We start from the raw sequence: 11,838 nt of genomic DNA, 5'->3' as shown, positions 1-11,838 counted from the left end.
GGAAGAGCAGGAACAGAGAGCTTCTTTATCTGTGCAGCTACCTGGATACGACTGCCTCAAAAACACTCGAACACAAAAATGAAGTGTTTGCAAGTTTCTCTACTGTCTGTAACTCCATCAAAGAAACCCAGAATGGAGGAGCGAATGCATGATGTATGAGAGGAGGATTTTCTGCACTTAACCGTGTCTTTTTCTTGCTGACGTGCAGTCTCCTTTTCTTTTTTTCTATTGAAATGGAGAGAAATTAAGTAGTTTTCCTGGCAGTTCAGCGGGCCTGTGGTGCTCACCGAGCCCACAGACAGAAGCTGCAGAGACTTAATAGGTCTCCTTTGGATTAAATGGCCATTAGAAACAGACGGATTATCAGGTGGCTCCACAAAGAGGGCTGCACGTGGGCCCATTGTGACCCAGTCAGGTTACATCAGCGACTGAGAATCAGCCTCCTTCCTTACCCAGACCCTGCGTTGCTAACTGTGGTACCCAACACACACACACACACACACACACACACACACAGAGGGGAGTACAGTATATAGAAGAGGAGACGCTTGGGTTTGTGTGTGTGTTTATTTCTGGTCAGACGGTGGGATCCCGTGGCTGAAAGACAAATTTGGAATGGCGCATGGTCTAGTATTTGAATATATCAGTTACAATGTTACGGTCAGCCAGTCTGTCTGCCTGTCTGTTTGTCTGTCTGTTGGAGAGCTGAAGGGGGGGTGGGGGCAAGCAGGGGTCTCCTACAGGAAAAAATAAACACACGCACTCATGGAGCCAAGTAGCTATGATGTGACGATTAGCAAAGCAGTCATATTTTTAAATTTTGTGCGCCTGTGACATCTTTTAGCCCTATTTTTGGGGCCACGTTTTTACCCCTCTGACAACACAGAGCCATGATTGGACTGTGTCGTGTTTCGAGTGTCAAATGAAGCAAAAAAATGTAAAAAAACAAACAAACAAACAAAAAACCACAAAGACAAACAAACGAGTTGTTGTTTTAATTTTCAGTTTTCAGTGTTGTAAATCTTTTTATGCAAAGAACATCAGACTCAAAGTGTTTGAAAACAGTTAGAGGTGTTTTTAATGAAACTCAATATTCAATTTACCTTAAACACGCGTTAGTTTTAACACTATGCTAATAATAATAATAATAATAATAATAATAATAATAATAATAATAATAATAATAATAAAAAAAAACTGGCACTGACATCTGTTAAGAGAAGCAATATTAAAATGTGTGCAGAGAATTTGAAAGAAAAATGGATGCAGGGATCGAAAATGGCCTTTGGTGCCCTCTAGTGGACATGACAAATGTCATCGCATCCCCCCGATGATTTCTCCACACGCTCCACCCATGTTGGATTTTCTATTTGTCCTCTGAACTCTACATCCATCATGAAAACACTTCTTTATACTTTCTAACAAGCATTTCCTGCCTCCAACCTGAGGTCCACTGATTTCTGTTAAAAATATTTAAAATAAAACTTCTAATATGAGCCATGAGCAAAATAGTTTCAGTAACTATTTAAGGTGCTCGTGTGTTTATGGTGGTGTTTGTGTGGTTTCCCGTACATGTTTGTGGTAATGGATTCACTTTTGATTGAGTGCAATAATGTGGCTCACTAACCTGCTATAAAATAAAACCATGAAGATTTAACAGGTTGGTCATTGTTAACAGCTTTAACACACACGACACTGTACAGGTTGTTTTAATAAAACTACCTCAGCTGTGTTTATTAAGTCTATATCATACTAATGCTAAACCGAGACACTAATGATATTCACCTTATGGCCAGCTGACATGTTTGTTCCTACTGTACTGTGTCTGCAGGCACCTGTTGTGCATGCCTTACATGCTTTGGGCCTTGTTGTGCATTAATCTCTGACTGTCATTGCACCACATGTACCATAAGTGTCCTACTATAAAAAGTAACAACTAACAACTAGTTTGTTTGTTTGTTTTAGAGATTTAAAACATAAATTTCTTTCCAATAATTACTCTTGACCTTGAGTCTATTCCATCGAAAGAATTTTCTTTTTGGAATTATGACTATCCTTGTTGGGCCAGCAGGGGGCACCATGGCAGCGTTAGTCCCACATGCCTCAGGTTCCCCCGCTGCCACCTTCCTCTACTGAAGTGATGCTACTGAGAAGCTGGGACAGATGCCATAGCAACCAAAGTCTGTCAGACTGTGAAATAAACACTGTCAGCATTTCTTGAGGAGGATCACCATGGTTACTGTCAGCTCAGAGGCCAAAGCGATCCAGTGAGACTAGCCTGCTCAAAGGTGTGTGTGTGTGTGAGAGAGTCAGGCAAACCGTACAGCACATATTCATTTTTGTAAACAAACCTAAGTGTATGTTTGACAATTGCGAGCTGGCTGGTATCCTAGCAACAGGCTAGGGTACTATAAATATCCTGTCCATGCACGTCTGCGTGTGTCAGTCTGCATGTGTGTGTCTTTCATGTATCCTAGAGGGGACAGTGCACTATATACCCATGGGCAGAGAGCGCTATCTATCTATCTATCTATGTGGAGGGGGTGCAGGAGCAGTCTAACTGGACTGATCTAATTTTGCGTGCATTAGTGCATCCTCATCTTATCGACTGGGGACTGCGCTTTTGGGCTTCCTGTCCTGCATTCTGAATCCTGGGCGTGGTGGTGCAGTACCACTGCTTTGCCACCAGGTGGGTCACCTGCTCCACTTCAAATAGAGTCAGAGATGAAAAGTAGGGAGGGAGAAGAGAGAGTGAGAAGGGAGGGGACAGCAAAAAGGTTGGGCTGATTTACTGCCGGGAGAGTCCTTTTTATGTTCTGGTGCTGGAGACGTGGATGAATAAATAAGAGACGGGGACAAGATAAAAGAGGACTCTTTTAATCTTTGGAGCTTGCTTAACACCAGCTCTGCTTCAGCTGCATTCTTCTCTTGATTTTGTCTTTGCAGACATTTGTCACTCACAAGTTGTGCATCTTCTTCTCAAACATCAACAAAACCACCTTCAAAGTGGACACGAAACATTAAACATATAAAAGCTCATTTACATCACGGAGCCCTGCTCTCAAAAACTGACGCAACACTGTCTGTGAAGTTGGATTTAAGAAATAAGTGCTTGAAGTTCAAAGTTAAAGATATATTTAGTGCCATCTTCTGTCAGTGTGCAACGTGACGTGGTTAGTTGGTTCGTTGGTGTCACGGTACTGGGTCGTGTGACCCAGTGTTTGAGTTTTTATGTATCTTTTGTCTGCATTCGTGTTCTAGTTTAGCTCATCTAGTTCATTTCTAGGTTGCTATTTAGTCCTTTGTTTCTTAGTTTCTTTTGTCATCTCCCCACTAAGTCTCCTGTTTGTGGTTCGTACGCCTACCCGTCATGTGTCATGTCTGTGTGGTTATGTTGTCATGTTTCCTGTTTTTATTCTGAAAGAGTCCAGTGTTCCTTGCTTATTGCGTTTAGTTTCACTTCCCTGTCCTGTCATTTGGTTCATGTGTGTCAGCTGTTCTCCCTCATGTGTTTCCACTTCTCCTCATCATCCCTGTGGCTATTTAGTGTCTGTGTTTCATTCAGTTTGTGTAACCTTCCCAGTTATGGCTTGTCATAGTCGGCACAGTTCTCATAGGCTTAGTTTTCAAGTTTCATAGCTTTATCACAGTTTCATAGTCTCATATAGTGTTCAGCAGTGTTGGTCAAGTTACTTGAAAAAAGTAATCAGTAACTAATTACTGATTACTTCCCCCAAAAGTAAGTTAGTGGTTAGTTAGTTTTAATCTTTTAACTTTATTCATCAAGCAAACATTTAATTATATGCAACATTCTCTGACTGGAAGAAATTAGTTTAATATTTAAACCTATTTTCTGCACATTCCAGCACATAAAATAAAATATTTTGTGTGTTTACACTCAGTCTTTGAAATAGATGCAAGTAAAACACAGCAGAAAATAAATAAAGTCAAAGACTAGCGGTCCTGTTGCTCTATTTTCACCTGTAAAGCAGGAGTGGGGTAGGCGGAGGGTTACCCTGGTGCAGGTGTGCAGCGGTCAGTGGAAGAATCCGCGAGTTTCTCTGTGAGTTTCCCATTACATCGTAGCTACTCGGTGCTTGTTTGGAAGTTTAGGGTTTTTTTGCTGTAAAAAGAAGTTTTCTTCCCACGCACAACGGACACTAATGTTTTTGTCACTTTTTATGGAATCAAACTCAAAGTAAGGTCAGTACTTCCACGCTTTAAACGCTGCACACTCATACTCTCTCCCGCACTCAATATATGATCCATTGTTGATCTGCACACAACGTCGCACTCGCTTACGTCACTGTCATGAGACATTCTCGCAAAAAAATCACGGTTTTAGTAACGCAGTAACGCAGCGTTCCTACGGGAAAGTAACAGTAATCTAATTACCGTTTTTGCAATAGTAATCCCTTACTTTACTCGTTACTTGAAAAAAGTAATCGGATTACAGTAACGCGTTACTGCCCATCTCTGGTGTTCAGTGTCATAGGATGTCATAGTCTGTTTTCCAGTTTAGTTGTCTTGCCTGCGCTCGTCTTAGCTTTTGTTTTGCCTTCTGTCATCAGCCATAATAAAGGCTCGCTTTTTGTTAAAGTCACGTCTCCTCGCCTGTGTCTGCTCTAACTAACACACCGGCACGCCCCGTCGTGACAGTTGGTTGGTTGGTTAATAGACTTATATTAGTTTATGTTAGCTAGCTAGTGACAGAATCGAAAACTCAAAGGAAAATAAGGACACTAAAACTAGAATTCAGTTTAAGCAGATCACATAAAATAGCACTGATAGCATCACGCAAACATCTGCTTTGCCAGCTGATTGCACACCTAGCCTGGTGAGGAAAAGCTGGACTGTGGACTCCGGCTTGTCTGGTGACTCGAACAGGCTCTCCTCTACACTGTTCTTATTTACAAAGTGCTTTACAAAGCCGAACATTACAGCTAATGTTACAGCTACAGCATGGCGGACTTTCCTGTTTGAGTGCAGCTAGCCAAACAATGAACTTCACTTCCTGTTAAAGAGACAGAGAGTGAAAGTGGACAGTATAGTAATGGATTGCATTTATATAGCGCTTTTCGGGACCCCTCAAAGCGCTTTACAATACCACTATTCATTTACTCTCACATTCACACACTGGTGGAGGCAGCTACAGTTGTAGCCACAGCTACAACTGTCTGGGGCAGACTGACAGAGGCGAGGCTGCCATATCGCGCCATCGCCCCTCTTGCCAACACCAGTAGGCGGTAGGTGAAGTGTCTTGCCCAAGGACACAACGACCGAGACTGTCCGAGCCGGGGCTCGAACCAGCAACCTTCCGATTACAAGACGAACTGCCAACTCTTGAGCCACGATCGCCCCACGTATAGTTTCTGTACATCAAACTCATTGTTGCAACTCAAAAGTGAATCGAATTGAATTTTAGTTTTAGTGTCCTCTGAGTTATCGATTCTGTCACTAGCTAGTTAACATAAACTAATGTAAGTCTATTAGCCAACCAACCAACCACATTCAATTCAACTCAATTCAATTTTATTTATATAGCGCCAAATCACAACAACAGTTATGTGTGTGATGTGCTGTGATGAGCTCTGAAACCTGACTGAAACTCTTCCAATAAGCCATTCCTCTGCAGATGATCTGTTGTGAAGAAGTTCATGAAGTCATTACTAGTTAACGTTAAAGGGATGTTTGGCTCAAAAGAGCTCTGACTGTTTGTCAGCCTGGCTACAGAGCTGAAGAGAAACCTGGGGTTGTTCTTATTTTCTTCAATCAGTGACGAATAGTAAGATGTTCTGGCTTTGTGGAGGGCTTTCTTATAAAGCAACAAACTATTTCTCCAGGCTAATTGATGATCCTCTAAATTTGTGACACGCCATTTCCTCTCCAGATTACGAGTCATTGCTTTAGGCTACCTGGCCTCACGTTCCACACTGACAGAAGATGGCGCTAAACATGTTTTTAAACTTTTAAATTTCTTAACTCCAAATTCAGAGACAGTGTTACATCAGAGCTCAATGAACTTCCTCTTTTAGTACCAGTTTATGTTTTGAAGCTACCTTTAAGCAGGAAGTTTGGGTCCCATCTACCAACGGTCAACTGCTTCATACAAGGAAACATAAAATGATTCTTGTGTTATCTGGTTTTTGCCTCACATGGTCTGAATACTAGTTTCAGAGTGACATAGATGAAACATGTTTGATGAACACAACAAAGAACAAATGTGTCCTTCTTTCTTCTTTCTTTACAGTACAGAGAGTTCAGCACAAATTGTGCTTTAAGTTGGATTCTGCCAGCTTGCTACGCTAAAAGCTAATTTTCTTTGTGTGGCATTCAGAGTTGAGAGGTCAGCAGATCCATGTTACAGTATTAAAGAAAGATCTGGTATTTGGATGTGTACGACCTTTCTGATACCTCAGTGAGTGGATCAGACAAACATGATATTACATGTTAATTAGTGATCTTAGTGATCAGTGTGCATGGTATACTGTGTTACATTTTGTTGTTTTTAGGTGACTATAGTCAATTTATTGCACTGTACAGCTTTAGTTTATATAATATACTAACCTTAAATTCTGAAAGTTGTGTTTACTTTAAAAGTTTCTAAATGAATGTGTGAATTTAATGATAAATTAGGTGACATGATTAAAGCATGAATTAGGCAGGGAGGTGGATACTGTGGTTCAAATGCTAGATCAAAGCAATAACAGTACTGAAGTGTTATCGAGCTATCAGGGGATACGAGTGCATGAAGGTTGCAGCTCAAGTGACGTGCACATGCTTGCACCCACACAGAGAGTAAGAGGTTGGAGAGCGGGTTAATGGAGATGGTGCAAGAGGAGTTTGTGTTTTTATATTTTGTTTTGGATCAGACTGTGTATTGGTACATAGTGTTGATTTTATTTGCATGATTTTATTGTGATATTTATATGTTTGTTTATTGATATTTATATTGCATGGTTTTATCCTCATATTTATATTGTGTGTTTTAGTGTTGTTGCACAATATTCTTTTAATCCATTGGACTAAGCGGACAATTGTAGGCACCGGTGAGGTGGGGGTAGTGATGGTAAATTTGATTATTTTTACTGAATCGAGCTTTAATGAGTCACTCACCAAAGTGAATCGGGTTTCTTGAGTCATTTGAGTCACTGAGTCAGTTAACCAGAGAGTGCAAAAATATATATTTTCACTCAAACTTAATTTGTTTCTCTTTTAATGTAAATCCTACTGCTTAAATGAATGATTGTAAAAGAAAACAACTATTTTATAGAGCAAAAAAGAGCAAAATAAATTCTAAAGGGAACATTTATTTATTTTTATTTTATTTATTAGTATTTTCCTTAAATGTGTCAAATATATTTTCTCATCTAAATGTCCACTGAGCTGTGAGCCAGGGGGCGGTAATGCGCCTTAACATTGGTTGCCAACCAAGAAGAAGAAGAAGCTGTGAGCCAGGAGGGAGGGGGTGAGTGAGTCCTGAGTGATTCGCTTACGCTACGATTCAGCACAGGAAGGGAGGGGGTGAGTAGCTCAAATGTGCTGTTAGCATGTTAGCATGTTAGCTGAGCGATGCTACTGTGAACTGAGGAGCTATTGTCTTGATGTGAGCAGGGTTTTTTCTTCCAGTTCAGAGCAGAAATGTTTTTGTTAAGAAACTGGCTGTTGTCCCGTCCCCCACAATTTTAAATATAAGATATATTTCTACTAATGAAATTAGTTTGCTAACAGCAACAGGGATGAGTCAGTGAGTCGGTTGCGCTTGTGAATCATGATTCACGAGTCAGTAAAGTGATTCTCGAACGATTCGTTCACTAGGTGGGGGCGTTCCCCGAGGCGGCCTATCAGCCGCCAAACTGCCCTGTTAAAGGGGATAGTGAGCGCACAGACGGAAAGAGCGAAGCACGAAAGGTGAGCGGGAGGAAAAGAAACTCGTTCAAGCCAGCATATGTGTCGAGGGACCTGCTGCCTGACTGTGGGGTGCCACGAGTCGTTCGGCGACATTTTGGTTGAAAGCAACTGTTTCTACTTGATACAGATTGCAAATTTCCAATTTTATAGCAGAAACAATAAATTATCTTTTAGTGTTAAATTCATTAGTCTATTGAAGTGAAATGCTCTGTGTAGCTTTTGTTTTGATAGTGTATAGTTATTTCTGCAGGGTTTTTAGCGTATAGAGAACACTGTTTTTATTGTATAGGGGGATTTTAAACTGTATTTGTAATTCGGGCTGTGTTTGTTTCCATGGAAATAAATGGTGTGTTTAAGGCCAACTTAGTCTCTGTGCCCTGAGCGCTCACCCACTCACTCCCCTTCCTCTTGTATGTGAACGGACTTTGTGGTGACGATTTAGATCCACCAGTCTTAGCGGTTACATGTGCAACCCGACAACTGCCAGATGGTAGCTGATGGTATCCAGGTACACAGATGTGTTCTCAGAAACCACTTCAGATTTGCAGAGTATAATGAGGAGAATAGACACGAGGCCACTCATGTCACTGAAAACTCAGCACGAGATTAAAAACACGCATTACTAAGATGAGTCTGTGTTACTGTAGCAGCCTAACATTGTTAAAAACATTTCTAAAAAGTGGAGAAAAATAATTTCTGTACAGTCCGTGATCTGAAAACTCGAATGTCAAACCAAATTCATCCAGACCTAAATATCCCCACATCGTCCTGGTTCTACAGGAAGAAATGCAAGAACTCTGGTTTCTTCTCATATTAAAGCCAAAACTACAGTTATCATTAGCTTTAGTTGTTCTTAGTGTTTTATGCTAATTAGAGAAGGTTACCGTGGTAACAAGCATGGTAAATGTTTTGCCTGTTAAGCATCATGAAACAAGGCAGGAGAAAACAGACACACACGGCTTGAAGGACAATGTGACAAAGAACAAAGAACAAAGAGAGACTTAGACAGTATAAACACACCAGCTAATTGACCCTGTGCACGAGAAAATGCTAACTTCCTGGTTTGAGACCGGATGTGGGGTTGTACATTTCCGGTAGCCTTACTTTGCGGTCAATCGCTACTGCAAAGATATACTCCACAATCATGTCCAAAACTCGAAAACGTAAAGATGGCTTTAAGTTACAAAGAGAAGGTGGGAACACTCACCACTGTTGTGTCATAAAAAATCTAATGATCAATTTTGTTTAAAGAGTTTCGATCGATCAGTTGTTTCCATCACTCAACACAAGCAGAACTGCAGCAGACGACACATCGTCCACATTCAGAAGCACATCTCTGTATAGTGACTGGTCTCATGATTTAAACAGGCAAATGTTCAGCAAACTACAGGTGAACAATAGTCAAACCAGATGTTTCCCGTTATGTCGATATCAGCTAGTCAAGTACACACCTACACAGCATGTTAACAAACCGTGAAAAAAGACACACAAAAAATGAATGATTGCTGGTAACGGTTTCTATACATTAGTATGTATGAAGGGTATGTTGTGACTTACCTTCAAACTTACAGCGGTCCCTCGCTATAACGCGGTTCACCTTTCACCTCGCTGTTTCTTTAGTGCAAGTTTGCATGCTTATTTTTTTTACGTCACATTGTGTCCTGATCGCTGCAGACGATCTCCTCCGTGACGTCTCTCCTGTACAGAATCACTGCATCGATGCTAGCAGTGTGACTCTGAAGTGCGGTGCTGTATGTCCACGATGTCCACGAAACGTTTTGCACCGTCAAAAATAAAATTGGCTACTTGATTTCACCTATCACTGGTTATTTTTAGAAGATAACAACCGCGATAAACGAGGGACAGCTGAGAAATATAACATTTGAATCCTTTTCTCTTTTGCCCTGAGGCACGGGGGAAAAATATCAACAAGTTGATGAACATCATTTACAGATATATTGGGTAAATGCCCGAGACATCTATAGAAATGTAAATCGCCGCTTGATTCATTCATTTGCTTAACTTGTTTTGGACCGTAAACAGGGCGCGAATAGGACACCGGAAACAAAGCTCCCCACAGGAGTTTCTGCACCGGAAGTAGCATATGCTAACGTGCACATAGTCTATTAGAGAGAAGAGAAACACCAGGGAACACAACTGAATGCAATCTGACTAACAAAACAAGCAGAAGCAAAACAAGAGACTATCAAAATAAAACAGGAAGTAACAAACACCGAGACCAGGACTAAGACATGAACACTGACAGGAGATAAACAAACATGGAGACGTGACTGCAGAAAGATCCTAACTAAAGATTACATGACGGGAAACAAAGACCTCCACCTGATTGCTCGTTTTCAAGCCTAAACTAAATTTAGCTTATTTAAACTGATTTCATGTGCTGCCATTTTCCCCCAAAGTCCCTTCTGATATTAGTCTCTATGAAGACCTCTGGAACTCCAGATTAGGGTCATTTTCACTTCAAGAAACTTGTAGTGATGAAAGTTTACGTATCTTTAAAAATCGTGCTTCATTTAAGTGAGTGTGTGCCGTCTTTGGGTCCAGTGTCTATTCTGTTTGTAGTATAATACAGTGTGTGTTACTAACACACGTGTATTCATGTATTATGTTACAAACATAGACAAACACCTCATGTACACAGGACTGAAGCCTATTCGTGAAACAGAGCTTGGCCTGGGGATGTTGTGTTACGGTAACTAGACGCTAAATACAAACTGTGATGCATTCTATTGGATTAGCACTGGCAGTGAAGCAGGTACATTAAACTGATAGGAATCTATCTAAACATCTCAAGGCGAACGATGCTGAGCTCAGTGCAGGCCTCTTGAAATCTATAGCAGGACTCAGACGAGTGGAAAGCTTCCCTCAGCTCTCTCAGCTGTCCTCTTTGCTTCTTCAGGTCCTTTCAAACAGCAGCGTGTCCGTCCTGGGTGCACGGTGCTGTGACGGATTGCTAATGCAAGTAACATTTTGTTTTGAAGTGAAGTGAAAATCTGCACATAATCAACCTTTGATAAGGCGGTTGGGACGTATCCTGTCACTGTTCGTTTGACATCAGTTATCTAACAGTTACCGGCATGACAAAATGCATTTGCTATGAGTCAGGTGATCAAGCAGCAGCTTCTCCTAATCCAGACTTAATCTTGATGAAACTAGACGAAGTGAATCACATCCCATTGATCAGGACTGTTAGCAGCTGTTAAACAGCCGATGCTCGTCTCACCTAATATGAAACCAATATTACCGGGATGTGACATCACAGGGAGGCTGTGAAAAACAATATGAGGGCGTTTCTGTGTGGCACGAAGGCCGCTCTGTTCCACTTCCTCTAATCTGACTTCACACAAAGCAGCGGCTGCTAAATGGTCGTTACTCTGGCGCAAGTTAAGAATCAAGGTGACTGTTAATGTGCAGCGTTTATTTTCAACTCAGTTTGAACATGTGGACGTTTTTGGCAGTTTCTCTGCAATCTCTCATTTTAAGCACGCTGTCAGGTTAGAACCACGGGACACATCACATCTAACCTTTGCACATCAGAGCAGTCTGTCACACAGACTCAGTCCAGACTCAGACAGTTTAAAGACGAATGTATAAACCAGGGGTGTCAAACTTATTTTACACATACGGCCCTCTGTAAATGGTAAATGGCCTGCATTTGTATAGCGCTTTTCTAGTCCTTAAGGACCCCAAAGCGCTTTACACTACATTCAGTCATTCACCCATTCACACTCACATTCACACACTGGCGATGGCAAGCTACATTGTAGCCACAGCTGCCCTGGGGCGCACTGACAGAGGCGAGGCTGCCGGACACTGGCGCCACCGGGCCCTCTGACCACCACCAGTAGGCAAACATGGGGTTAGTATCTTGCCCAAGGACATTTGGCACATGTGGACGTGCCAAAT

The sequence above is a fragment of the Neolamprologus multifasciatus genome, chromosome 7, assembly GCF_963576455.1.
Source record: "Neolamprologus multifasciatus chromosome 7, fNeoMul1.2, whole genome shotgun sequence".
Lineage (NCBI taxonomy): Eukaryota > Metazoa > Chordata > Actinopteri > Cichliformes > Cichlidae > Neolamprologus > Neolamprologus multifasciatus.
Note: the sequence above shows the minus strand (reverse complement) of the source record.